Source organism: Schistocerca americana, chromosome 5, assembly GCF_021461395.2.
Source record: "Schistocerca americana isolate TAMUIC-IGC-003095 chromosome 5, iqSchAmer2.1, whole genome shotgun sequence".
NCBI lineage: Eukaryota > Metazoa > Arthropoda > Insecta > Orthoptera > Acrididae > Schistocerca > Schistocerca americana.
Window position 1 is genome coordinate 349,407,029 of NC_060123.1, and position 27,795 is coordinate 349,434,823.

At 41.9% G+C, this 27,795-nt stretch overlaps 1 protein-coding gene across 1 annotated transcript in view; it reads left to right on the forward strand.

Moving 5' to 3' along the window:
- The window catches only part of LOC124616368 (Down syndrome cell adhesion molecule-like protein Dscam2), a 445,499-nt gene that overhangs the window by 406,389 nt on the left and 11,315 nt on the right, over positions 1 to 27,795 (forward strand). The window lies entirely within an intron of this gene.

Genomic DNA, 27,795 nt, shown 5'->3' on the forward strand with positions numbered 1-27,795 from the left:
AACTTAATGAAGCTCAGCACTGGTGCCACTCCGCAGTACCATTGGGCAGCTTAGAATTTGGCCCAAAATGGCAAAGTCAAGATGTGTTGTTAGTAATTAGGCGAAATTTGTAGTCATATAAAAAGATTTTCAATTTCTGCAGACCAAAAATAATGTCCAGAACTCCCTTTCCAATCTGATAATACTGCTCACATGTTGGTGACAAGGTTATTGATACAAAACACAAAAGCTTCTCAGGACCTTCTGGAAACGTATGTGAAGAAAGACTGCCATGATTCCATGCTCAAAAGCATCAGTTACTAAGATCAGGCACTGATCTGGGTGACATGTTGCTTGACAAGGTGTTAATTTTAGTTCATTTTGCAGTTTCTGAAACACCTCTTGATGAGACCTGGGACCACTCGTACTTCTTTTTTTTTATTCTTTTTTTCCAGTGAGGTTTACAATGTTTTATAGAACTATGTCCTGTGACAGCATACCTAAATTAAATAAAATGGTTATTCATCTCAATTGAACAGTAAGAATATTCACACTATTTGAAATGCTACAGTCTGTTGTGCCTTGGTCTAATGGGTTTTTTTTTTTTTTTTTTTTTTTTTGAAGAAACACTTTGTTTTGTATATCTTTGTGCTGGACAAGGTCAAGGTGTGTTGTAGCTTCTAGGATGGTCCAATTCACACACTGACTTGATACTGACAAGTTAAATCCAATTAGCCATTGTTGGTTATGTTATCCACTATTACTTTTGCCCCATGATGGAAGACTGATACGTATCATCCCTAACTCCGCAATCCAAATACCGTTCCATTTTACAATCTCCTTCCTGATTTTTTTCCCTTTTACAATTATCCTTATGTCTTTCTAGTCACTTTTCCACTGTCCTTTTGGAGTACCCACACATGTCTCCACAAGTACAGCATATCCTGTAAATTCCTACTTTTTTCAGCAGTTTTTGAGCATCTGTGCTCAACCTTAGGTGTGCCTGTATGTTTTGGGCATGTTTGTCGAGATGACAATATTCTGTTTTCTTGAGATCTTACCCATAACATCTTCAAAGGACCTCACATTTCACAGATGGCTGTGCATCACTGTGACCTTTATGTGGCGGTCTAAAATCTCTTTTTATTTCAGAGGACAATTTCCCATTCTTCAACAACACATTAATGAGATTTTCCAGTGCAACATAGAGCACCTACAGTTCACCGATCTTCTTGCTCTACCTGAATACAATTTTGCAACACTGCTCTTTTACCACAGATGGATATTTGCATTCTGGTTGCAGTGGCAGTCCGTTTGTAAGTAGAGTACATACTGCTGCAGAAAATCAAGTTCCCCCCACCCCTTTGCGACTCTGCATACGGCCCCTTCAGGGTGTTTATGACATGACAGTAGCTTTCCATGCTGTAAGTTTGACCACTAATGTGAAAGAAGATATAAAGGTTGAAGACTGTAACTCCCTGTTGATCTCCCAATCTGTGCATAAGGGAAATGTGTAAACACTAGTCTCTTATGTCTGTATTTCCTCCACATAGATATGTCACTTCCTATCCATACAGTGTACTTACCACATTAGTTTATGATTATTTTATCGATATGATGTGGAGCAAGTCAGATTACAGGATATATATGAAACACATGACTAGTGCTAATATTAATATTACTGAAATTTTTAGTTCTACACATGCAACTACATTTAGAGGTACAACATTATTATTATTATTATTATTATTATTATTATTTTACCAGTTCTGAAACAGAAATTCATCTATGGAATGGAAGGAGTTGTCCAAAAGAAATGATTTTAAGTTAGATTTAAAACTTGATCTGCTACCTGCCAGACACTTTATGTTGGGCAAATGATCAAAGATTTTTGTTGCTGAATGATGTACTCCTTTTTGAGCAACTGACAGCTTCAGTAGCAGATAGGAAAGGTCATTTTTCCCTCTAGTGTTGTACATATGAACATCACTGTTCCTCACAAATTGAGATGGATTATTTATAACAAATTTCATTAGCGAATATATGTACTCTGATGGTGCAGTTAAAATACCTAACTCGTTGAATAGGTGCATATATGATGGGTGAACACCACTAATTATTCTCACTGCTCTCTTTTGTGCAATCAGTACTTTATGTTTAAGAGGTGAGTTACCCCACAAAAATATTCCATAAGACATTATTGAGTGAAGGAAGGTGTAAGCAGATGAATGATGAATACTAACTTCACTTAACGAAGGTTTATTCACCACTGATACATACAAGAGCATGGAGCGAACTGCCTCTGGCCAGAACACATTCGGTATATATACAGCTACAGAACATTCCAGTACAATGATTCTTGCCATTTGTGGATACTTCTAGAATGTATTTGAAAAGAATATATAAATTAAAATTTCTCAGTTCAGGTGAGTTTTGAACTCATGACCCTCCATGCAACAATCTAGTATCATAACCACTACACTACAGTGACTGCGCTACTCACAAGAGAACCTCCCCGTCATACCCCCCTAAGATTTAGTTACAAGAAGGCACAGTGGATAGGCCTTGAAAAACTGAACACAGATCAATCAAGAAAACAGTAAGACGTTATGTGGAACTATGAAAAAAATAAGCAAAATATACAAACTGAGTAGTCCATGCGGAAGATAGACAATATCGAGGACAATGTGAGCTCAGGAGCACCGTGGTCTCGTGGTTAGTGTGAGCAACTGCAGAACGAAAGGGTCTATGGTTCAAGTCTTCCCTCGAGTGAAAAGTTTAATTTTTTATTTTCAGACAATTATTATCTGTCCGTCATCACTTTTTTGGGAGTGATTATCACATCCACAAGAAAACCTAAATCGGGCAAGGTAGAAGAATCTTTTTACCCATTCGCCAAGTGTACAAGTTAGATGGGTCGACAACATATTCCTGTCATGTGACGCACATGCCGCCACCAGTGTCGTATAGAATATATCAGACCTGTTTCCTGTGGAGGAATCGGTTGACCTATGGGCTTGCGATCAAATGTTTTCGGTTCCCATTGGAGAGGCATGTCCTTTCATCTACTAACTGCACGGTTTTGCGGTGCGGTCGCAAAACACATACACTAAACTTGTTACAGTGAACAGACGTCAATGAACGAACAGACAGATCATAACTTTGTGAAAATAATGAAGGTAAATTTTTCTCTCCAGGCAAGACTTGAACCCAGGACCTCTCATTCCGCAGCTGATCACGCTAACCACGGGACCACAGTGCACTTGATCCTACATTATCCTTGATGTTGCCTATCTTGCGCATGAACTACTCAGTTTGTATATTTTGCTTATTATTTTTCATAGTTCCACACAACTTCTTACTGTTTTCTCGATTGATCTGTGTTCAGTTTTTCAAGGCCTATCCACTGTGCTAACTTGTAACTAAACCTGAGGGGGGTGCGATGGGGAGGTTCCCTTGTCAGCTTCTTCTGCAAAATTGCTCCCTCCTTAAGAGAGCAGCATCTTGGTGTTACATCCTCCTATTGCGGGAACGAGTCATCGGTCCTGCATAATCCGACTCCCGATGACTGATGTTTGCCCTGGCAGTGATCTTCTTAGAACTTCCCTTGCCACGACGCTCTTCATTACCTTTCTGCTTGTTGCCTGTCGCTGGAGCTTCAAATTTACCCTAGGCTGCAGGATCCTTATAGGGCTTCATTCAAAGGACATGGACCATATCTTTGATCTTTTGTCGATTTGTGTCAGGGTCAAAATCTTCAACTTTATACATAACATCACACAACTCTCTTGCAACCTTGTAAGGTCCAAAGTAGCACCTGAGGAGCTTCTCAGAGAGACCAACCTTCCGAACAGGAGTGAAGGTAGGCAATAGTGCGGTGGCTCACATCATACCTTCGGCGATCATTTTCTTGAGCCTGCAGCGTGCGGAGTCAGGCTAACTGCCAAGCTTCCTTAGCTCTGGTTAACATCTGGCCGATGTAGTCATCGTCCAAGTCATCAGGATGTAACAGAAACACAGTGTCCATTGTCGTTGTCGCCTCATACCCAAGCACCAAGAAAAATGGCGTAAATCCTGTGGTGTCCTGTTTGGTGGTGATGTAGGCAAACGTCACGAACGGTAGCACCTCATTCCAGCTGCTCTGCTCAACATTGATGAACATTGATAGCATGTTGGCCAAGGTCTTATTCAGGCATTCAGTAAGCCTGTTAGCTTGCGGATGGTAGGCAGTCGTCATGTGATGAGTAATGTTGAAACCGACGGTTTATCTCTGTCACAAGATTCGATTGAAAAACTTTCCCTTGATCCATAATTAACAACCTTGGGGCACTGTGTTTTAATACAATGTCTTCTACGATGAATTTGGCTACGTTGAATGCTTCGGCTGTTTTCACGGCTTTTGTAAGGTCAATACCAGCACACTGGAAAGGTGTTTCAGCTGGTGGAATTGGTTTGAGTCGGCCAGGTCATTTCTGAGGAGCTGCCTTTCTCCTCTGGCACTCTTGACAGTGTGACACATAGTGACAGACACTTCTAAATAAACCCGGCCAGAAAAATCTCTTTCAGATCCTATCATATGTCTTAATAAATCATAAATGTCTGGCCTCAGGTGTGTCATGGAATTTCTGTAGAACATCTAAGCGCATGTGTTTAGGAATCACTTGTAGCCACCTATTTCTAAATGGAGGAAAGTTTTTCTTGCAAAGTAATCCATTAACTACCTTAAATTGTCCTTTCACACCCTCTGTCCAATTTAAGGCAAGCATAATTTGAGATATCTTGGTGTCCTTCTCCTGCTCAGCAGAGAGATCCTGGAGTGCAGCGACACAGTCACTATCTTCATCAAAGTCTTAGTGGTCATGCACAAAGTTTCTTGAGAGACAGTCAGCATCTTGGTGTTTTCTTCCACTTTTGTACACTATGGTAATGTCAAACTCTTGAAGATGTAGTGCCCACCTGGCGAGTCATTCTGTTGGATCCTTAAGACCTGTCAACCAACAAAGTGAATGATGGTCTGTAACAACTGTGAATGGCCTTCCATAGAGGTACTGTTGAAATCTGCACATGGCCCAGATCACAGCAAGACATTCTCTTTCTGTAGTTGAGTAGTTTCTCCTGGCTTCTCTTTTCTCCTGGCTTCTCTTCTCTTTTCCATCCGAAATCTGCACCATAACAGCGCAGAATCCACACCCACTGGCATCTGTGAGTAGTTCTGTAGGTGCTCTCTCATCATACAGACCAAGTACAGGGTCAGTCGTCAGAGTTTTTCGCAGCACATTGAAACAATCTTGTTAAGCACCACCCTAGATAAATTTAGAATCAGCTTTTAACAACTCTTGGAGTGGCCTGGGTTTGACACAAAAGTCTTTAATAAAATGACGGTAATAAGAACACAATCCGAGGAAGCTTCTCACATCTCTAATACTTTTAGGAATAGAAAATTCCATTATAGCTTTCACCTTTTTTGGGTCTGGGTGCACACCTTCATTTGACACAAGGTGCCCAAGTATTTTGATTTCTTCTGCTCCAAAGAGACACTTTCTTGGATTAAGTTTCAGTTTGGCTTGTTGGAGACACTTAAGAACGGCCCTCAGTCTTTTTATGTTTTCATCAAATGTCTCTGAGAACACTATAATGTCATCTAAATGACAAAGGCACATTGTCCACTTTAGGTGCCTCAGAAGATTATCCATCATTTGCTCAAAAGTTGCTGGTGCATTACACAAACCAAACAGCATTACCTTAAACTCATACAGGTCCTCAGTTGTGATGAATGCAGTTTTCTCATGATCAGCCTCATCTACTTCGATTTGTCAGTATCCTGAGTACATGTCCATGGTTGAGAAAAATTTAGCCCCCTTCAGACAATCTAGTGTATCGTCGATTCGTGGAAGAGGGTAAATGTCCTTTTCAGTTATCTTATTAATCTTCCTGTAATCAACACAAAAGCGCCAACTGCCATCCTTCTTCCTGACGAGTTCCACTGGTGATGACCATAGGCTCTGCGAAAGCTGAATGATGTCATTCGTCATCATTTTCTCTACCTTGTCGTGAAATTATTCGACGTTCCGTTGGTGACACATGGTATGCTCTTGGCTTATTGGTTGATGGTCTCCAGTGCTAATCAAGTGGTTCACCATCGATTTGTCTAATTTGCTCTTCACCTGTGGATTGAAGCATTCAGAGAACTCTTGAAGAATGGAAAGTAGCTTCTTCTGTTGTTCCTTAGCGAGATCTGGTGATAGTTAAGCTAGAAGATCTTATCTCGTAGTGGTAGTGCTAATTTCGCCCACAGACTCAGAATGGGAGGTTTCTGTGATGCTCAGCTGTTCTGCTATTAATGGCTCAGCATTTCCTATGCACATGTGCTTTGGAAGGAACTGTGGTTCTTGGCGACAGTTAACTGTCCACAATTCACCGAATCCGCTCTTAAATGAGACGACAGAGGCTGGGATGACCAAGTTATTCTTCCGTGGTATGCTTCTCTTACATTCCACTACAAGATCCATGGGTTGATGCATGGCATGACACATGACAGATACCTTTCTAGCACTGACGGCAGGAATGATAACTTCATCCAGCACACATACTCTCCACACACTTGGATGTGCATCTTCCTGTCCACAGTACCTCATCTTGTCTAGCATAATCTTCGAGCGACCATAATCTATAATTGCCTGAGAAGCTTTCAAAAAGTCCCATCCGAGAATGACGTCATGGCTACACTCATGTAAGACAATGAATTCTAAATGCTGTCTATGGCCACTTATACCAACACGAATGACACATCTTTCTGTAGGTTTTACATATTTCCCATCAGCCACCTTCAGCAGAGATGTTTTGTTGTCGAAAATATGGTTTTCTGCAGCTGGTGATGGTACTTTTCCAAAATGACTGAATATCTGAATATAATGCTCCAGAGTTCATGAGAGCTTGGTCTGGTCGGCCATCCATAAGAATATCAATGTAGTTTCCTATCATTTTTGTAACGATCGCCGACGGAGGATTCTTCTCTTCGGCGGCCTCACCTCCAAGGAAGGTCGCACCCTTTAGTTTCCCAGGTTGTGGCGGCTAGGTGATTGGCTGGAGCTTCTAAACGGCGATGGAGACCTTAATCAGCATGTTGGGGAACATCCTCTCCAGCGGCTAACTTGTGGGGATGGTGACCTTCGTTGTCCTGCACCCACATTTTTGTGTTCATCTTCGTCGTCCCAGTGTTGGCGCCGGCTAAGATCGGTCTGCTGTCTTCTGGCACGGGCGTCATCAAATGTTTGCCGCCTTTCTCAACAATAGTGCACCACATGTCCTAGTCGTCTGCAGTGGAAACATACTCATTGGTTATCCTGGGTCCTCTAGATATCAGTCTTCATTGGTGCCTGAACAGATTCCTCATGCAGCATTGTAGGAACATAACTTCACCTGGGTCTCAACTTTTTTACCATTTTAAAGGGAAATGGAGGACGAGAGATTGGGTTCAATGTCTGTTCCACTTCCTCCCTTATGACCTCTTGCCCACCGAGCAGTCTAAGTACCTTCTGATCTTCCTCTCTCACTATCTGACAAAGAATACTTGTGAAATCAGTTTCTTCCTCCATCACAGACATCGATATGATGTTTGGAAGCCATTCAAACTTCTTGCGTGTAATTCTTTTTTGATGCATTGTCTCGACATACTGGCACCATTTTATGAAGTCGTCTGCTGTTGAGACCACCTCCAGGAGTAGGGCTTGGTACATGTCCTCAGTAACACCCTTCATAAGATGTCCAACCTTATCTTCCTCCTTCATTCGAGGATCCACTACTTTACACAGCTCCAAGACATCTTGAATGTAGGATGCCGTCATTTCTCCTGGGTGCTGTGCACTGATAAATTAATCTTCAGCCTTGCACTTCTGTCATTGTGTGTTGCCAAAATACTTGCGCAGTTCCACCTGTAATACTTCCCAGCTTGTGAACTTCTCCTCATTGTTCTCATACCATTGCTTGGCAGGGTCCTCCAAGTAGAAAATTACATTAGCCAAACACACAGTGTCATCCCATTTGTTAAATTTGGCTATACGCTCATATACATTCAGCCACTTGTTTGGATCTTGGCCATCGTCACCAGAGAACCCAGGATGTCTCATGTGGTGCAACACAGTTGCTGTCTTTGTAACATCCTCTTCTTCTTCTGTATCTGATAGACTGCAAACTGTTTAATATGGCTTGAACTCTTGTTTCTCGCCACATAAACAGCGGCCCTGATGGGAGCCACTGTGTCGTCGATAATGTGTGCTATCACAAGTTCCAATACCCAGCGTCTCCACCAGAATTATGTCACATAGAAGAAAGTGTAATTAGACGAAAGACGAACACTAACTTCACTTAATAAAGGTTTATTCAGCACTTGCGCATACAAGAGCGTGGACTGAACTGCCGCCGGCCAGAACACATACAGTATATATACAGCTACAGAACATTCCAATACAATGATTCTTGCCATTTGTGGATACTTCTAAAATGGACCCGAACAGAATATAGAATTTAAAATTTTTCAGTTCAGATGAGTTTTGAACTCATGACCCTCCATGCAACAACCTAGTATCATAACCACTACACTACAGCAACTGAGACACTCGGCTTCTTCTGCGAGAATATGCAAAGTACATTAGGAGGCTGATCTGTTTATTACCAAGACTAGCAATTATACGAAGAGCAAAAGAAGCTAAATTTAATTGTTTGAGAATCTCAGTAATATGATTCTTCCAGTTCAAGTTGTCATCAATATGAACACCCAAAAATTTGGAGAAATCTACCCTGTTAACTGAGCCCCGTTCATCTGCCACATCAATTGTCGGTATGACTCTATTCGTTGTACAGAACTGGCTATGGTCAGGTTTTTCAAAATTAAGGGAGAGTCTATTTTCTGAGAACCACTTAATAATTCTTTGAAAGACATCCTTAACAATATCTTCAGCTGCTTTTTCTGGAATGGGATTTATTACAACATTCGTGTCATCTGCAAAAAGTACTAGTTCTGCTTGCTGAACGTTAAGTGAGAGGTCATTCACATGAATAAGGAACAGCAGAGGACCAAAAATTGAACCCTGTGGGACTCCCTTTGTGGTAACTCCCCATTCATTAGAATTTACCACCCTCCCAACATTATCTGTGTTATTCAGCACAATGTTTTGCTTTCTATTCGTTAAGTATGTTTCAAACCAGCTGTGTGTATAGCCTTCAATTCCATAAAACCTGAGTTTTTCTTAGAATGTGACATGATCCACACAGTCAAATGCCTTGGAAAGATCACAAAAAATACCAACTGGCGATTATTTCTGTTATTTAGGGCTTGTACTATCAGATGAGTACATGTATAGAAAGCATTCTCAGTCCAGTAACCCTTCCGGGATCCGAACTGTGACATGCTGAGTAAATTATTTTCACCTAAACGTACTACTACTCTTGACTACATAACTTTTTCGAATATTTTAGAAAATGAAGTCAGCAATGAAATTGGTCTATAACTATTTAAGTCACTCTTGTCCATTTTCTTATGAAGAGATTTGACAATTGCGTATTTCAATGTGTCTGGAAAAATTCCCTGTGCCAGCGAAGCATTACATATATCACTAAGGTTTCCACTTATTAACAACACTTCAAAATTCTGTTAGAGGCTCCATCAACACCACATGAGCTCTTGTTTTTCAGTATATTTATAACTCCCTTAATTTCAGTGGGGGATTTCTAAAGGCCTAAAGTCCTGGGGAATGACATTTTTAACATACTGTTTTTGCTTCTTCAACTGGACCCTTTAACCCTATTTTTACTGCTACATTCAGAAAGTGATTGTTAAAAATACTTGCAACTTGTGAATTATCACTCATAACATCATCATTTAGCTTTATTGCTATGGTATGCTGTGCACTGTCACGCTGCCCTGTCTCCCGTTTGACAATATTCCATATAGTTTTATTATCTGCATTATTCATTTCTGTCAGAACACATAAGCTTCTCAACTTCTTAATGACTTTCCTTAAAATATTACAGTATCTTTTGTAGTAAGCAAGTAAAATCAGATTCTGACTTATTCTGGCCTGTCCATTTATTTCCCTCTTCCTCTTACACAATATCTTAATTCCCTTAGTAACCCATGGCTTACTTGACTTTGTAATGGCTTTTTTCGATAACATTTCAGGAAAGTAACTCTCAAATATTGAGAGAAATTTACAGTGGAATAAATTGAATTTGGCATCAGCATCGTTTTCTGTGTGTACTTCATCCTATTCTACATCTTCTAGGCTGCTCTTAACGCTCTGTGCCCTGTTCGCATCAGTAAGCCTCCCTGCCTTGTATGAACCTGCCTGAAGCCTGTAAGATGCTATATGTGTTATTTCCATTAACTGTGCATCATGATCAGATAGCCCATTAACAACTGGGTACACATGAACTGTTTCTGCCTGAGCACTGTCTATGAAAATGTCATCAATAAGTGATCTACTGTCCTGCTGCACACGAGTTGGAAAATTTAAAACAGATATTAGATTGAAATAACCAAACAAAGATTCTAGCTCATTTGTCGTATCTGTATCTTTTAAGAAATCTACATTAAAATCACCACAAACCACTAACTGTTTCTTTTTGTCTGACAGGTAGCTCAATAATGCCTCTAGATTTTCCGTGGATAGCTGATAGTTACCTTGAGGGGATCTGTAGATTGTTACAATTACTATAAAAGTGTATTGCAGTAGCAACTCACAAGCACAGGCTTCAAGGATATGATCTACACAAAAACTATTTGTTTCAATATTTTTGACTTTGTGTCCAATTTTTATATAAGTACCAACTCCTCCTTTTTCCATGTTGCCTCTACATGAATAAGACGCTAATCTGTAATCCCTTAAATTTAACTTCTCCATCCCTGCGGTTACATGGTGTTCAGAGAGACACAAAACATCCGTACCTTCAGAATTTACCCCATTTTCTAGGCATACAAGAAGCTCATCTATCTTATTTTTCAATCCTCTAATGTTCTGATGAAACACACCAATTTTATTTCTTTGGATACTCCTACAGACATTATGACACTGTTATGTTTTAATCTCTTTCAATACTCTCTGTCTGTTACCTGGCTCTAAGCTAAAAAATGTGTTTCTGGAGGTGAACAGGTTTTTGCTTCACAAGCAGCCTCTCCAAACTTGCTATCCATTTCTCAGCCCATTATGTGCCAATGGGCTGAATTGAAAACTAGAAATCCTCTGAGGAAAGTACGCTTGTGAAATTTTTAACAGTAAATCACACTGCGATTATAGTGTCTGCCACTGGAGTTGGATGAGCATCCCCATGATGCTTTCACACTATGCACCTCTAATTAAATATGCTGCTCTTCTTTGAATCACCTGAATTTCCTCTATCAATTGTTTCTGTTACATGTCCCAGAATGATGAACACTTTTCAAATATAGGTTGAACAAGGGTTTTGTAAGCTGCCTCCTCTGTGATTGGAATATATTTCCAGAGAACTCTTGCAATTAATCTCAGATTGGCATCTGCCTTACATGCAATTAGTGTTATGTGGTCATGCCAATTTAAATCACTTCATCTGCACACTCCCAGATGTGCAACAGGTGTCACTGCTTCCAGTGCTTGTTCATCAATTGTGTATTCATACAACAACAGTGCTTGCCACCTATTTTGTGTAATAAGTTACATGTTGTTGTTGTTGTTATCTTCAGTCCTGAGACTGGTTTGATGCAGCTCTCCACGCTACTCTATCCTGTGCAAGCTTCTTCATTTCCCAAAACGTACTGCAGCCTACATCCTTCTGAATCTGCTTAGTGTATTCATCTCTTGGTCTCCCTCTATGATTTTTACCCTCCACGCTGCCCTCCAATACTAAATTTGTGATCCCTTGATACCTCAGAACATGTCCTACCAACCGATCCCTTCTTCTAGTCAAGTTGTGCCACAAACTCCTATTCTCACCAATCCTATTCAGTACCACCTCATTAGTTATGTGATCTACCCATCTAATCTTCAGCGTTCTTCTGTAGCACCACATTTCGAAAGCTTCTATTCTCTTCTTGTCCAAACTAGTTATCGTCCATGTTTCTCTTCCAAACATGGCTACACTCCATACAACTACTTTCAGAAACGACTTCCTGACACTTAAATCTATACTCGATGTTAACAAATTTCTCTTCTTCAGAAACACTTTCCTTGCCATTGCCAATCAACATTTTATATCCTCTCTACTTCGACCATCATCAGTTATTTTGCTCCCCAGATAGCAAAAGTCCTTTACTACTTTAAATGTCTCATTTCCTAATCTAATTCCCTCAGCATCACCCGACTTAATTCGACAACATTCCATTACCCTCGTTTTGCTTTTGTTGATGTTCATCTTATATCCTCCTATTAAGACACTGTCCATTCTGTTCAACTGCTCTTCCAAGTCCTTTGCTGTCTCTGACAGAATTACAATGTCATCGGCAAACCTTAAAGTTCTTATTTCTTCTCCATGGATTTTAATACCTACTCCAAATTTTTCTTTTGTTTCCTTTACTGCTTGCTCAATATACAGATTGAATAACATCGGCAAGAGGCTACAACCCTGTCTCACTCCCTTCCCAACTACTGCTTCCCTTTCATTACCCTCGACTCTTATAACTGCCATCTGGTTTCTGTACAAATTGTAAATAGCCTTTCACACCCTGTATTTTACTCCTGCCACCTTCAGAATTTGAAAGAGAGTATTCCAGTGAACATTGTAAAAAGCTTTCGCTAACTCAACAAATGATAGAAACGTAGGTTTGCCTTTTCTTAATCTAGCTTCTAAAATAAGTCGTAGGGTCAGTATTGCCTCAGGTGGTCACATATTTCTACGGAATCCAAACTGATCTTCCCCAAGGTCGGCTTCTACCAGTTTTTCCATTCGTCTGTAAAGAATTCACGTTAGTATTTTGCAGCTGTGACTTATTAAACTGATAGTTCGGTAATTTTCACATCTGTCAACGCCTGCTTTCTTTGGGATTGGAATTATTATATTCTTCTTGAAGTCTGAGGGTATTTCACCTGTCTCATACATTTTGCTCACCAGATGGTAGAGTTTTGTCAAGACTGGCTCTCCAAAGGCTGTCAGTAGTTCTAATGAAATGTTGTCTACTCCCAGGGCCTTGTTTTGACTCGGGTCTTTCAGTGCTCTGTCAAACTCTTCATGCAGTGTCATATCTCCCATTCCATCTTCCTCTACATCCTCTTCCATTTGCATAATATTATCCTCAAGTACATCGCCCTTGTATAGACACTCTATATACTCCTTCCACCTTTCTGCTTTCCCTCCTTTGCTTAGAACTGGATTTCCATCTGAGCTCTTGATATTCATACAAGTCGTTCTCTTTTCTCCAAAGGTCTCTTTAATTTTCCTGTAGGCAGTATCTATCTTAACCCTAGTGAGACAAGCCTCTACATCCTTACATTTGTCCTCTAGCCATCCCTGCTTAGCCATTTTGCACTTCCTGTTGATCTCATTTTTGAGACGTTTGTATTCCTTTTTGCCTGCTTCATTTACTGCATTTTTATATTTTCTCCTTTCATCAATTAAATTCAGTTTTTCTTCTGTCACCCAAGGATTTCTATTAGCCCTCGTCTTTTTACCTACTTGATCCTCTGCTGCCTTCACTACTTCATCCCTCAAAGCTACCCATTCTTCTTCTACCATACTTCTTTCCCCCATTCTTGTCAATTGATCCCTTATGCTCTCCCTGAAACTCTGTACAACCTCTGGTTCTTTCAGTTTATCCAGGTCCCATCTCCTTAAATTCCCACCTTTTTGCAGTTTCTTCAGTTTTAATCTACAGTTCATAACCAATAGATTGTGGTCAGAGTCCACATCTGCCCCTGGAAATGTCTTACAATTTATAACCTGGTTCCTAAATCTCTGTCTTACCATTATATAATCTATCTGATACCTTTTAGTATCTCCAGGCTTCTTCCATGTATACGATCTTCTTTTATGATTCTTGAACCAAGTGTTAGCTATGATTAAGTTATGCTCTATGCAAAATTCCACCAGGCGGCTTCCTCTTTCATTTCTTACCAGCAATCCATATTCACCTACTACGTTTCCTTCTCTCCCTTTTCCTACTACCAAATTCCAGTCACCCACGACTATTAAATTTTCGTCTCCCTTCATATGTCAAGGAGGAATTAAAAAATTTACTTCTGTGAGATATATGTACAGGAATTGTGGCTCAAGTTTAACAGAGTAGACAACAAAGCAATATATATAAAGGGCAATGCATGAAGCATTCCACTACTATAGCAGAATCTTAGTAACAGAAGTCTTACTAACTGAAAGAAATTCCATTTATATGTTATGCCTGAGGGTCAGACATCATGTTTGGTGGTGGTTGAGGGCAGGTTGAAGACAGGACATCATGGACCAGCCCCAAGGACACAGGTGAATAGTGGCTTTGTCAGTGGGTGTCTGGCACCTGATGGGTATTAGCAGAACAGTATTAATACATTGACTGCCATGATGAAATTTGGACCATGCGTTGCTAAGCCACATTGAAATCACGAGTATTACTTCTGAAGCCAAACTGATTTTTTGCATCAGATGTCTTCTTTTGAAAGGTAGAATTAAGTTACTTGATAAAATGTCAATTTATGACTGATATGGACTGATAACAGGCATGAGTCATATATGGCTCACATGGCCCAACAACAGTATTTTAACACAATTATAATCTATGGCCATTTGAGTCAGATGTGGCTCACACGATTTAAAACCACAAGATGTATTAAAAAATCGTTTTTCAAAAAATGAGTCAAACACTTAGTTTATTTGATTATATTAGCTATATACAACATTATTTACAATTTCTTTTTACATGGTCGACAATAATGTTCGTGAATAGGGACCTTAGAATATTCTACTTCTTCAACACAACATTGTGAATGTCACTAAAGCACTTGCTGCACATAAAACTGTCACATTTGTTCCATTTAGTGTACACCATCTGCACTTTCTTAGCAGCATTCTTTCTTTGTTCTGTTCTTCACAGGCACTTATAACACCCCAAACATCATCTTCGACTGCTCTGCTTTGGTCCCTCTACTGTCACAAGGCGATGGCTTTTATCTTCATCGAATGGTTGTAGTGTTGCTCATGGTTGTGGATCTTTGGCACTCAGTAGCAGTAGAGTCAAACACCACTGAACAGAATTATTTGTATGCGAGACTTGGATCCTCTGTCTGCCAAGTTGTACAGCACTTGAGCATTTACAACAAATGTTCCAAAAAGGATTTAAAAAACGATCTTTCTGTACCATTTAATCATACACAGAAGTTAGGAATCACCATAGCTACCAACTGCAAAAATATTGAGTGCTGCAATCATGAGAGTGTTCAGAGGTGCCACCACTTTTAAACCCATAGTTAAAACATTATCTGTGAGCCCTATGAGGCTCACAAGGCCCCCAAACACAACTCTGCATGTGAGCCAGTTAGGGCTCACGTGGCCCACAGTACAATGTACACACGAACCAAATATGGCTCATGTGGCATCACAACCTGTGTAACTGTGAGCCAACAATGGCTCATGTGGCAGTCAATGTGTTACGGTTGGCATTTATTGTTCAGACAATACACAAATGATGTGATGGCAACTCAGGTACCCACGATAGAAGCAATGTATGCCCTGCTAGAAATGCATGGACACCAGTGCTTAGTTCACATGGACACTGCCGTGACACAGTGGTGACACAAAGATGCTGAGGCAGCAAGGCAGCTTCGGGCTCCGCTACACTTTCAGCAGCAGCTGGCAGCCTTGAGTGCAATGTGTGGAGTCGAGCTGAGTCATGACATGGCCTCAGAGTAGGAGAGTTACCAGCAGCTGTGGAGTCTCCCTAAAAGTGTAGGAGATGGGCAGCAAAAACTGCACACCGCCGCAATGACAGAACAGCGACTGATCATGTGACCTGTAGGCTAGGCCACCAAGTAACCCACTTAATCAGAGATGCATAAGTCTCCCCCATCGAACTCAGCATGGATGGTGGTGCTGCGGCTGACAGCATCTAAATCCCAGGGTGCGACTTGCTCTTGAACAGAGGCATGTAGACAGCTAAAGGAACAGACAGCAGACCAACAGAGATTCCTCCTCGAGACTGGCTGGCTGCAGAGTAACATGGGTCTGCTGAAAAATTAGTAATGTCTATATGAGACTAGCCCAAGCTTTCATGCTGGAATAGTCATTTCTTCACCCCAACTCATGTGACTGCTGTAGCCTAAGCATGGGGAAATTGGGCCATGTATTTTTGTTGCATCCATAATTTGACACCTCAAGACTGCTCAACTTGGCCATGGGGTGATGCAACCAGCTTTTGGGTTGCCCCTAATAGCGTCACACCAAAGGACTATCCTTGCAGTAATTCCACTCAACTGTTACAGCTTGACCCACTTTCCTCTGCTCCTTGTATTGCCCAGGAAGGTATCTGAATTTTTTACTTGGATGTGCCAAATATAATTTTTTGTGGCCAAACACTCTCCTCTCCACAAATTCCGCCACAGATTTTGCTCAAGGTGTCTTTGGAAAAGTCTTTACATGCATACGCTACACTCAATATGTTACATACAGTGCTCTCAGTTTCTTCCTTACTTAGGTCTAGCTTGACCCAAATGGTTAATCAGTTTTACTTTTAATCCTAAAACATTATTTTCTCCACTCTGTCCACTGAAACTCTTATTTCAATAGGAACACATTTTATCCAAGACATTACTTACACACTAGCACAATCATTTTTCCATAATACAATCCCAAAACACACTATTATTCCTAATTTCAAACATTCCACATTACTAATCAGGTAGTCTTATTCTTCTATCACTTAACTATTTCTTACTTGCTACTAATTCTCCAGTTAATTGGTATCTGGTGTACTGACAGTTTTGGGAGGGGAGGGTAAAAATTACAGGTCTTCGCTTATGGTAGATGTAGGTTACAGGTTACATAGAATGTACTCAGAACCAGTATAGTATTAGAAGCTGTGACACTTACAGTCACAACTTTATGTCATTGTTTCTCACGAAATTGCTGTATGCTCTGAAACAGTTGTTTGACTCTGTTCCATCCCTTTTGTGACACCATGAATTTGTCTAATTAAAGTAGGAAGCCTGGTTCCAAGCTATCAGGTTAGGTTCTCAGTAAGCAAAACATCTAGCGTATTTTCCAGCCAATACAACAAAGTTGATTCACACATATGGCAGTTGTTTCAGTGACAGTAGCAGGGAGGCAGAATGTCATATCCTTAATCAGTATTTAGCTGTCCCACGATTCCAAACTCATCATGCCCTTTGGCTTTCCATGCTCATAACTATTTCCTATTATAACTTCCGAAGAAAATATTGGGTAAACCCAATGCATACCCACATTCTGAAAACAAGAGTGTGGCCATAAGACTTCCCTTTCACATTTGGCTGCTTCCGTCATAGCCAGAAATAGCTGTACTTCACAAAGCTGCACACTGGTTTGAACCATCAATGGGCAGACAGGTCATAATACTCTCTCCTGGCATTATCATAGCTCTTCTGGTGACTTCAATACAAATGTCTCCTTCCATTCCAAAACTAGCAACATGTCTTGTGATTTCTTATAACTTTCCACTTCACTGGATAGGGGTGTACCTTGAAGCACTAATAGTGTGCATTCATACTCGCCACTGGTAATCGTACCAGCATGTGTAATCTCACTCAGTCTGTGTTAAATCCAACTGTTGACATTTGGTAGAATAGTGACAAACACCATTTCGTTGGTTCCACTATGTGCTGCAACACTTCTGTTATCTCCCAATGTACTTTTTGTTCTATGGCTAGGAACTGCTGTGGCGGCAATGGTGCAGAAATTAAATGGTCCGTGTACTGCACAATAAACTGCTTCTTGCAGTGTTGCTACTCCAGGCATTGCATGACTCAGACTGTCTGGCAGTGAGCTTAGCAACCATACTACAACTATTTTTTCATCCAGTAAATTTAGTCAATTCTGCACTCTAACCAGATAACTATTTATTGTTCCCACAGTACTCCTTACATGTCATGTCCATTCTACAGTCAGTTCTACCCTAGTGTTATTCAACACATCACACTCTAGATTCATCAGCTGTGTGGTATGCCATTCCACAATTACCCTATTAGCCTCTGTTACTACCTGTACTTGTTTAAGCAAGCTGTTAACTCCTGAACATCATAATTGCACACCATATAAAACACTGTTATTAGTAGTTATCACCCCTCTCATCTGTTTACCAGCATCTCTCATGTCAAATACAATACTTGAATGTAACTTCCTCTCAACGTCTCGCACAAAAGTCATAGCCCCCCTTACTCTCCTAGTGCTTTTATTAACACTTCCCTTTTCTTTGCTTTGCAACTTAACTCTGTAAATGTTTCCTACAATCTCATTTCCCACATATTGCGGGTGAACCTCAATGTCCACTGGTGACTAGTTAGTACGATGTCCATCTGTCTTAAAAATAACTCTCCTGCTTCAAGTGGCTGATTTCAAATTGCATCCACTACTTCTCCCCTGAAGAGATGTAGAATCACCTGGATGTTTTCGCTCGGAGATACACCACCTGGGCTAAAGCAATTTGCGCCATCCCCCCCCCCCTCCCCCCCCCTCCCCCCCCCCTCCCCCCCCCCCCCCCCCCCGCACCCCCCACCTCCTCCTCCTTTCAAAAAGGGTGCGTACAGAAGTCACCACTGCACTCATACTATTTGACAATACCCCATGTCCTATTCTTACAACCTTCACAGACACTACTGCAAGCTCATAAAAACTAACACTTGATAATAACAAAAACAAACTCATGATATACCTGGAATACATTAAAACAATGAAAAACTGCCCCACACATTATCCCATAAACAATTCACGAACAATGTAACAATATTGTCAACAGGATAATCGCTACTCGCCATACAGAAGAGATGCTGAGTTGCAGATGGGCACAACAAAAACACTGTCACAAAATGAAATTTTGACACACACACACACATACACAAATGCAACTTTCACAAACATAACCACAGTCTCTGGCAGCTGGAGCCAGACAATGAGCATCAGCGCACAACTGGTGAGGTAACCAGGTGGAGGTAAGGAGGAGGCTGGGGCAAGGAGGGGGAGGGATAGCACCCAGGACTGGAGCAACTGAATTACATTCTCCACCAGGGTTTTGACTACCTCTCATTGTGCCCTGAAATGAGAAACGTCATACCCACTATTCTTCCCACTATATTCCACCAAAACGTTGCTTTGCTACACTTTCTACCTGGTTCATGTACCAATTCATAATCAGATTCATGTAATTTCAGAGACCGTCAAACACCTACCTACTTGGAGGATTCTTTACTCCTAGCAACAACTTCATAGCAGCAAGGTCTATCATAACTTAAAATTTTTCCTGTACAGGTAATAATGGAAACATATATACTATAGATGACAGCGAACATCTCCTTCTCTGCTGTCTATTAATTCTGTTCCACGTTACTTAACTGCCTCAATGCGTATCCCATCCGGTGTTCCTTGCCATCCATATTTTGGCTGAGAATACATCCAGTCACCATCTCACTATAAATTAAACTGTTTCTCAAAACTTGGAACATCAGTACCAGACTCATCGTTAACGCTCGTTTTAAATTCTCAAACGCAGTCGGACAATCAGACCATTGAAATTTGACCCATTTCATTAACACACAGGTTAATGGCTCAGCAATTTCAGCAAAACTGTTAGTGAATTTTCTATAATAATTACAGAGTCCTAGGAATGACTGGAGCTGCTCTGTTGTCCATGGGGGTTACGAAATCACGTACTGCAGAAATCAAACACCCGCCTGCTTAATTACATGACCCAGACACTTCACCTCTGTTAGTGCAAAGTGACACTTATCAACACTCAGTGTTAAATGTGATGTACATAGCCTCTTGAACACACCTACAGTTGTCATAAATGGTCTTCCATGTCTTTAGAAACTGCAATTATATCATCAAGACAAACTATAAACTGTTTCAGTTTCAGTCCTCTGAGCCTTTGGAAAGTAGCTGGCATATTCTTGAGACCAAATGGCACCTGACGATATTGGGGTTGGGTTGTTTGGGGAAGGAGACTAGACGGCGAGGTCATCGGTCTCATCGGATTAGGGAAGGATGGGGAAGGAAGTCGGCCGTGCCCTTTCAAAGGAACCATCCTGGCATTTGCCTGGAGCGATTTAGGGAAATCACCTGACGATATTGATGGTGACCCAACAGAACAGTACACGAAGTCTTCGTCTAGTCTTCCGTAACCACTTCCAACTCATGAAAACCACTTTTAAAAACTATCAGACAAAAGGTATCAGCACTGACCCACGTTGTCCAGAGTCTTCGTTATGTTCAGTATAGGTTATCCATCAGTAATAGTTCTTGCATTCAGGTATCTGTAGTCACAGCAAAATTTATACTTTTTTGTGTGTCTAATGGCCTTTTTGGAACAGTTACAATGGACTATAACTTTGTTTAATAATGCCATCAGCCAACTGCTAATCGATAAATTCTTCCATTCAATAATGGAAGAATTTATCATAGGTGCTTAGGGATTCTGTATGGCTTCTTATACACGGGAATGTTATTACCTGTTGGTTTTCTATATTGCATTACTGGCATTGCTGGTAATGGTCCACAAGGATTAAACATACCTGTGAATCACAGCAACAAAGGTTCTAGCATTGTCTGTTTCTTCTCTCTAAATGCTTCACCTTTTCACATAACGTAGATGCACTGACAGTTTGTTTATAGCAAAGAGGGGTTTGAAGGGGCACACGTTCACTAGAGACTGAGTTTAGGACATAAACGCAAACTCCACCTGATACTTGATTATAGTCGCTACGGTTCCTGTATTGCCGCAAAGGGCAGGGGTCTGCATTTCCAGGAACCAGGTTTCCTGGAGGGCAATGCAGAAAGCAGGTGTAAAGCTTAACAGTTGCCTTATTCCACTGGAGCGTAATGTCATTGTGAGACTGGGAAGGCATCGAACATTCAATGAGGCAGTTTACACCTCAGGGTCACCTGCTGCCACCGATTTATTCCCTGAGCAGTCTATATCCATTGTGTCTGAGGGTGCGGCGAGATCTCGGTCCTCAGTGGATGCCAGAATCTCCACCTTATCCCCAGATGCAGAGCTTGTAGGTAGCGGTGGTGTTGGTGCCTTGGTCTTAGGGGTCTTCTTTATTGACTTTCCTCGCTGGATTTCTCCGGCTGGGAGGGCTTTACTGATTCAGTCTCCAGGACTGAGGATGATCGTGAAGCCCTACGAACAGCTGCTTTTGGGCACTTCAGCCATTGGCGGGCATCAGCTTTCCCACTGGCTCACTCTTCGGGAAAATTTTGAAAAATGGAACTCAAACCCTACGGGGGAAAATCACATAAAGGCTGAAACATATGAGACTCCTTGTAGTCGCCTCTTAAGACAGGCAGGAAGACCTCAGGCCTATTCTAATCCCCAGACCTGCAGGGGGTACTCACCTCACCAAACTTGTCCTCCAAACCTGGGAATGGAGTGACCCAAGGGACCCCTCCAGGCAAGAGGAGCCAAAGAAGACTTACGCTTCTCTGGCTCAGAAGTGGGGACTGGTGTTCCCAATGGATGGGGGTGGGGGGGGGGGGCAGTGCTCCCAAGGTAGGTGGTGTGGGAGCAACAGAGGGTGAAGTGCTCCCCACCATCAAGGGGGCAGGTGTAACCTTCTGGCTATGAGAGCCAACTGGAATTTGCGGAACTAATGGGGCTACAACTGCTCTCATAACAGTGGCATATGATGAGGTCATAGCCACAGGATGTAGGCACTCGTATTTTCTCTTAGCCTCTGTGTAGGTCAGTCGGTCCACGGTCCGGTACTCCATGATTTTCCTCTCTTTCTGTAAAATCCTGCAGTCTGGCAAGCAAAGTGAATGATGTTCTCTGCAGTTGACACCGATGGGAGGTAGGGCACATGGATTATTGGGATGTGATGGATGTCCACAATCTCGACATGTGATGCTGGAGGTATAGCGGGAAGACATATGGCCGAACTTCCAGCACTTAAAGTACTGCATCGGTGGTGGGATATATGGCTTGACATCACAGTGGCAGACCATTACCTTGACCTTCTCGGGTAAGGTGTCACCCTCGGAGGCCAAGATGATGGCAACGGTGGCAACCTGATCATCCTTCGGTCCCCGGTGGACATGTCACACGAAATGAGCACCTCATCGCTCTAAATCGGTGCGCAGCTCGTTATCAGACTGCAAAAGAAGGTCACTGTGGAAGACAATACCCTGGACCATATTTAAGCTCTTATGTGGCGTGGTAGTACCAGAAACATCCCCCAACTTGTTACAAGCGATTAAAGTCTGTGACTGGGCAGAGGATGCTGTTTTTATCAAGACTGACCCAGATCGCATTTTGGACAAGCCCTCCACCTCACAAAACTTGTCCTCTAAATGCTCTACAAAAAACTGCAGCTTCATCGAAACAAAAGAGTCCCCATCAGTTCTCCTGCATACAAGATACCGGGGTGAATAAGGTTCGCTGCCATCCTTAGCCTGGCGTTCCTCCCATGGTGTGGCCAGGGAGGGGAATGATTTAGGATCGTACTTTCTTGCATTGTACTGAGACTTGGAATGCTTAGAGACTGCTGGTGTTTGATCACCAGCAAGTGATGATGTGGTATGCTTCATCACGCGTCATCTGCCCTGATGCCACCCACTCTGACCAGGGGCCCTCCCCACGGGCACCACCCAGCCGCTGCAAAGGCCACCTGGCAGGATGGCCATTGCTGGGAGTCCCGATGCCCCAGAATGATGGGCATCTATTCCTTGGCATATATGTGGAGTTAAGGGCGCAGGCATCAGCAGAGTGATCCCCGTGTTGTCAGGGGACTACAACACACAGGGTACATGGTGGCCCTACCACACCAGATTGGCTACCGTGCTGGAAATGAGGTGCAAAGAAGTCCAGGGTCATTGTCAGCGCAAAAAGCAACACTGCATAGTGCATGGTGGAAAATGCATCCAGGAAGGCATCCTCGCCCAAGAGATGGAGAATGAGCTTGACTGCAGTGCGACGATGAGAAAGTGGGCTAAAGATCTCAAGGCACGATGGACACAATGCACCATGAAAGGCACCCTTCCCCTTCCCCAGTTGGCTCACTCTTCGGGAAAATTTTGAAAAATGGAGCTCAAACCCTACAGGGGACCATCACATAAAGGCCAAAACATGTGAGACTCCTTTTAGGCGCCTCTTACAACAGGCAGGAAGACCTCAGGCCTATTCTATTCCCCAGACCTGCAGGGGGTACTCTTTAATGTACTTGTACAGGGCCTACCTGCTTCTGAAATGCAGCATTTTTATTCTCCACCTTGGTCAATCGCTTCCTGCACTGTTTCTGCCTGTTTCCAGCAACTGTGCAACCTCCATCTGACAATACAAAAAATATGAGACACAACTACAGAAAACATATAGCCTGGAAAACAGACTAATCTTTATGCCACATCACGGCCCAATGTGATTCATAACACTGATTTACATAATGGTCAAACCTTCTGCATGTACTATACATAGCTGGCACTGCCTTCACATACTGCAGCTCACGCCACCCAAGTTAAAGTACTGGCACCTCACCAGTCTCAGTATCATTCAAATACCACTCACTACAATTACCTCTGAACTAAAAGAGATCTGCAGGCTCTTGCATATTCACATTTGTCACTTTTAAATTTCTATTGATTTTCTGTTTACTGGTCATGGCCATAACACAGAGAACAATAAAAGTCAAAACAAAAGTGTCACACACCAACCTGTAGTGCTGGACTGCAAGCTGCGGTTGAAGTTGCAATGCTGAGCCAGCTACCGTTCTTACACCAGACATAACAACCAAGAGCAAACTTTCCATTGGATGTTAGTTGAGAACAGGTCGAAGTCAGAATACAGTGGACCACCACTCCAGGACATGGGTGACTAGTGGCCTGGTGGGTGGCTGCCTGTCTGATGCCCAATGGTCATTAGTAAAACAGCATTAAATAAAATAAAAATAAAAAAAATTATTGTTCAACAACACACAGATGAAGTGATGATCCCAAGGTGCCTGCGGCAGCAAGACAGAAGCAATGTACACCCTGCCATGGCAATGTACACCCTGCCGCGAGTGCAATGACACCAGCATTCGGTCTGCATGGATGCTGGTATGAATGACAAGGGTGGTACAAGGCTGCTGAGGTGGCGGGTGGCTCCTATCATCAGCTAAACTGCCAGCAGCAGCAGCATCATCAGCAGCAGCAGCAGCAGCAACAGCCGACCAACCTGAGTGTACAGCACAAAGTGACATTGAGTCACGCTGTGGCTTCCGGACAGGAGAGCGTGCAGCAACAGTGGAAAATGCCCACAGGAGCAAGCGGTAGGCAGTGGATAGGCATGCATGCACAATGATGGAAGAGCGGCTGCACATTTGGGACAGTAGGGTACGCCACCAAGTGACCCGCTGATTGGTATCGCTAAGTCCCTCCCATCGGACTCAGTATGGATGATGGTGCTGTTGCTAACAGTGTCAAAGTTCCCAGGGTGAGACTTGCTGTTCTGCAGAAGCATGTAGACAGCTAGAGGAGCAGATGGTAGATCAACACAGCCCCTCCTCCGGACTGGTCAGCTGCAGCTTAACATATCTCCACTGAACACTAAGCAATATTTATACAAGACTGGCCCTTACTTGTTGTGCTACAGTACTAATTCCTTTGCCCCAACTTGCCAAATTGCTGTGGACTGGACACAGGGAAATTAGGCTATCAGAGTAGTCGTGGTTCATCTTTTTGCTTCATATGTAATATGGCACCTCGGACAACCCAGCTTGGCTGTGGGGGTGAGGTAACCAGCTCATGGTGCACCCGTAATATGGTGACATCAGCAGAATTCCCTGGTTGAAATTCTGCTCATCTGTTATGCAGATAGTTACACCAGAGCATCCAAAAATTTAACAGGACATAGAGGATGCTCCACTGAACAATTTGAGGTAGGGAACCTGGGGTCAGAGGAGCCAGCTTAAGGAGATAATAGGAATAGCACATTACTGTGTACTTTTTATTTGCATTAATTAACTGCAAATATCATCATTGACACAATGAATGTACCATTTGTACTGTATCTTACAAAATCTGCCGAAACTGACAACCATCAACCTCAAAGCAAGCATGACATTGCCGAACAAGATTCTGACACACGCTGACAAATATGCCTGATGTCTTTCGAATCACATTACTGGCATCTACAATTCTGGCAACTAATTCCATCTCCGTATCCACTAAGGTCTCATACACATATGACTTTAGATATCTGCATAGCAAACAATCAAGAGGTTTCAGGTCTGGTGACCTTGCAGGCCATGGCATAGGACTTCCCCTTCCAATCCAGTGACCAGAAGATGCTGCACCAGTACTGCTCCATCACATTGCATTGTATGTCTCCGAATAGCACTGATTAATGAATGGGTCTGTCAGTTCACAGCACGTTCTGTCATGGGACAATGTAAGAACGATACAACAAAGGCACTTTATGGACAAGTAAACAAAATCTGCATCATGACTTCCTGGTAATCAGGCTCGTTCTCCTTGTTACCTTGCAGGAAATAAATAATATATATGTAAATAAACAGCACAGTGTGAGTAAACCTGTATGCATTTTAGTTGTAAATAAGCTGGAAAACAGTAATATTAGACAAAGCGGTACATGAGTTTACTTCCATATCTCCCAGGTTCCCTACCTCAAACTGTTCAGTGGAGCATTCTCCATATCCATCACGCTCTTACAGAAACACTCTGTATTTCTTGTTACACCAGGCCACTGGTCGTGCCCAGAAACAATGTTGATGCTTGAAACATTAATTAAGCCGGAGATGCAGGCAACGGGGGAAGTGGTGCAAGTATTATGCCATGAGGGACATTCATCTGGCTTCCATGGGACCTTTGTAGTAATCTAAAGCATCATGACAGTGAGGACTACAGGAATATTATTGCATATCACCTGCATCTCATCATGCTTGATTTCTTCTGCAATGGTGATGGCATATTGCAGCAGAATAACTGTCTGTATTGAAAGGTCAGAATCATGCTAAAATGGTTTGAGATGCATGAAAGTGACCTCACACATTGTTTAAACCCAATGGAACAAATCTCAGATGCTATTGAGCACCATAAAATCATTGTCCAAAATTTACAGACTTGCATGACCTGTGTGACACACAGGAACCTACCAAGGAGTTCTCAAATCCCTGCCATGCTATTAAGCTGGTGTATGTATGTGCAAACAAAGGAAATCCCTAGATGGAACAACAAAAATACGAATTAATATAGACTCCTCCTCACGCACGCACGCACACACACACACGGGGAGAGAGGGGAGAGGGAGGTAGGGGGGTGGGAGAGAGAGGGAGGTAGGGGGTGAGAGGGAGAGAGAGGGAGAGAGAGAGAGAAAGAGAGAGAGAGATTCTTACTTTCTCTTTAATCTATTCTAACTCTACAATCTTTTCTTTAACTGACACTTTTCACACCATAACGTTTATCAGGAATTTGATCTACAGAATATGAGACTCAGGAACCAAAACTGAGGGTAGCCAAACAAAAGAATAAATGCTGAAACCTATTTTCAAATGTTCCTTTACAAAGAAATGAACAGAAGTACTGGCCCAGTATAATTTCCACACCATTGCAAAGATGAGTGAAATGGATATTACTGTGGCATTTAAAAACTGCTGAAATCACTAAAGCAGAAGTAGTTTCCAAGATTCGATGGAAGCCAATCACATTCTATACTAAATTTGCAGCTGTTTAGCTTCCACTTGAACCACAAGTTACTATATATCCTTTGAACAAAAACTGTTCCCAGCAGTTGAAAGAAAGTACAGGTCACATCTGTCTAAGAGGGCAACAGAAACACAAAACTGTACCACCCAATCTCACAACATACAGGTTGTAGAAGGCTAGAACGTATTCTGAGTTCCAACAGTATTTGCTCCATGAGACACACCGTGGTTCAGGGAACATTAGTCAAGCAAAACTCAACTGGCACTTTACTCATAGCTTTCCTGAAAGCCACAGTTCTAGGTAATTAGGATGATGCACTATTTCAACCTATGAAAAGCATTTGACTTTACACCTCACCGAAATTTATGTTTGTATGGGATATCAAACAAAATTTGTTACTGGATTGAGGATTTTTTGTAGAAAGGCTGCAGAATGTTATCAACAGAAGTCGCGCCAAGAATACCATGGGGATGGGTGTTGAGATATTTTGTGTTCATTTTCAATATTAATAACCCAGCAGACAATATTATTAGTAACCTCAGACTTTTGCATGAAGTAGTTATCTATAATGAAGTACTAATCAGGAAAAAAACTGAAAAAATATCAAGGCAGATCCTGGTATGATTTTATGTGCTAGATTGATACCTTGCTTTAAATGTATAGGAATGTATAAAATTGTGCACTTCACGAAAAGTAGATGTAAACTATCCCACAAAAGCCTGCTTACAAAGTTTTAAGAACGATTATTAAGTGAAGAATCTAGCAATAAACTTTAGGTTCCTATGTGTAGCTCCTGCAGAGACTGTGAAGACAAGGCTAGACTGATTTCTGCATACATAGAGGCATTTAAGCAGCTAACTTTACTACAGTTGTATGTGACTGAGACAGGAATAGAAAGAAACCCTAACATGTGGTGCAATACTAAGTCCCCTCTACCATGCCTTTCCCTGTGATTTGCAGAGTATTTATGTAGATGTAGAT